The sequence below is a fragment of the Trachypithecus francoisi genome, unplaced genomic scaffold (assembly GCF_009764315.1).
Source record: "Trachypithecus francoisi isolate TF-2019V2 unplaced genomic scaffold, Tfra_2.0 Lachesis_group10, whole genome shotgun sequence".
Taxonomy (NCBI): domain Eukaryota; kingdom Metazoa; phylum Chordata; class Mammalia; order Primates; family Cercopithecidae; genus Trachypithecus; species Trachypithecus francoisi.
In genome coordinates this window covers 59856609-59859527 of record NW_022681455.1, presented here as the reverse complement: position 1 = coordinate 59859527, position 2919 = coordinate 59856609, and positions in this window count along the sequence as shown.

The window sequence follows — 2919 nt, the reverse complement described above, 5'->3', positions numbered from 1 at the left end:
GTCTGGCATTTTTTACCAGAAGTCTCCCTGCATCAGATGATATTCAATAATGTGTTTTCAGTGAATGGGAAACAAACACAGAACTCCCAGAGAAGTGTGACTTCCAGAAAGTGCATCTTATTCTGACCTGCACAAAATTTGTATATTGACTGGAAATACATGTCAGTGCTAGATAATTAAATTTTTTAAGAGAAAGGGTAACGTAATCAGGTTTAAAAAGGAATATTAATTTGAAAAGGAACACTTTGAAGTATATATATTCAAATAAGAGCAGAGTTGGGAGTATGCATAAATTGAACAATGTGGCTATTGCAATGTTCCAGTATGGATAATGAATGTCATTGTGATTGAATGCGGAAAACTATGTAGGACTATCATTTAAGGAGATAAAGGGATTTGGTATTAATAAAGAATGAGATATAAAGAGATAAAGTGAGGCAAAAAAAGAAATATCACAACTTACTGTAGAATTCTGAAATGTCATACTGTTCTTTGGGGTGTGAAAAATAGAAGAAGCTCAAGTTTGGAGGAGATGACCCTGAGTTTGGTTTTGTACATGATTATTTGTAAAATGGCGTTAGGTGACATAAGAAAAAAAAATAATGTGTCCATTGATAAATTTGATATGAACCCGAACATGAGTTAAAAATGTGAATCATCTACATTTAAAAGCAATTGAATCTTCTAGTATGGATGATTTTACCTAAGGGAAAGTAGAAGTGATAAGGACTGTAAATTTCCTCCAAAGAGAGGAAACTAAGCTTTCCAAGAAGACTAAGGATCAACAGCAATGATTGCTATTGCTATCAAAGTGTCCAGAAAGAGGTATATTTTTAACATCTATTGGAATTAATGACTTAGTGGCTTAAGCAAGCTTTTTTTAATGGAATGATGGAACCAGAAATCAGATTGGATTAGGTAGATATGAAAGGCAAATGACTAGGAAGAGACAGGAACCTGGTAGTAGTAACTGACTTTAGAAAGAGATCCTGGATGGCTGGGGAATTAGGAAGGTGTAAATATTCTTTTACTGTACACATTTTGCACATTTTAAAATTTTACACAATTTAAAATGTGTAAAATGTGTAAAATTTTACACATTAAATTTACACAATTTAAAATGTGTAAAATGTGTAAAATCTTACACATTCTATCTTTTAGCTAATCATAAATGATATAAGTAAAGCAAGTTTTAGAAAATGATAAAATGCTGACATGTTTGCTTTTGTTGAATTGAAAATATCTCAAGACAATAAATTTCACAAGTAGCAGTTGGTTTTTAAACACGAACACTAAAGATTATCCTTATATTACATATATCCTTATAAAGAAATCGCTGTGAATAATACAGGATTGTTAGCAGGTCTCATTTACTTTTCTTTGTTCTTTGACACCGTAGACAGAAATCATTTATGACTCTCTGTTAGTCCATTTTATATTGCTATAAAGGAATATCTGAGACTGGGTAATTTATTTTTATTTTCTTTTATTTCACCTCATGGTTCTTCAGACTGCACGGGAGGGGGGAGGTATTGCATTGGGAGTTATACATGATATAAATGATGAATTGATGGGTGCTGACGAGTTGATGGGTGCAGCACACCAACATGGCACAAGTATACATATGTAACAAACCTGCACGTTATGCACATGTACCCTAGAACTTAAAGTATAATAAAAAAAAAAAAGTGTCAGGAAGAAGTCTGAGTGTAGCCCTTAAAAGACGATTGCTTTCTGTGGCCACTGCCCTATTCTACTTTGTTCCTGTCGCCACTACTTTAATATTTCTAAAAGGATTTTAAAATAAAAATGAAATCCATTTGAATTTCAGTCTTGAACACTCAAATATAAGTGCTTTTCTGAAAATCTACAATGATGTTTTTAAGACACCTTCTTTGATCACCCTGCTGTATTTTATGCAAAGCTGAGCATTTCCTTCTTGAAAAAAGGAAAAGACTTATTGAATACAACTTTTGCCACATGAAAAAAAAAAAAAAAAGAAACATAGTGCCATCTGCTTCACGTGAGGCCTCAGGAAGGTTACAATCATAGCAGAAGGCAGAAGGAGGAACCAGCATATCACATGACAAGAGAAGGAGCAAGAGAGAATAGTAGGTGCCAGACTTGGGAACAATCAGTTATTGCACTAACTTATAGCCACAGGTAAGGCACCAAGCATTCATGAGGGATCTGCCCCTGTGACCCAAACATCTCCCACCGGGCCTCACTTTCAACACTGGGGGCCACATTTCAATATAAGATTTGGAGGGGAAAAACATCCAAACTATTTCAGACCCTAACCTCCGTGAGCTCACTGTAGATCTGTGGCTACACATGATAATACTGAACCTGCAATGAAATTGTGACAAGTAAATTTGATGAGAAATAAACCTACATGAATCAGATAACCTCTGGTAGAATATAACTGATACAATGCTTTACACTGACAACATCTGTCCTCATATTATGTGCTATTTAATTATTGTGATAGGGGTAATGTATGGTCTATTCCTTCAGAACAATTAAATGCACAATGATAACACCCCTGCTGCTGATCATTCCTCATCCCTGGCATAACCCATCACCTCAAACACACATAATGTGCCTTCTAGCTCAGCTCTCCTCAGACTCTGATGCGGCCTTGTGAGACAAAGCCACATGTCTTATCCAGGCTCAGATTTGGGGGCTTCTGAGCTATGGAATCCCTTTGCCAGTGCCTGATGTCTCCCCTCCCCAGCATTAGCCCAGCGATTAATTCTCCAGTATGCAGGCCTCCTCTATTAGGGGTTTCAACAAACGAGAAAAGTCTAATTTGCAGTGCCAGTGTGGAGTGGGTTGTAAAACCTCTATCTTCTAAACCTATCTCTGCCTCTCTAATTCCTCTCTCCCAGTTCATTTCCTGTAGCCTAAAATGGAATC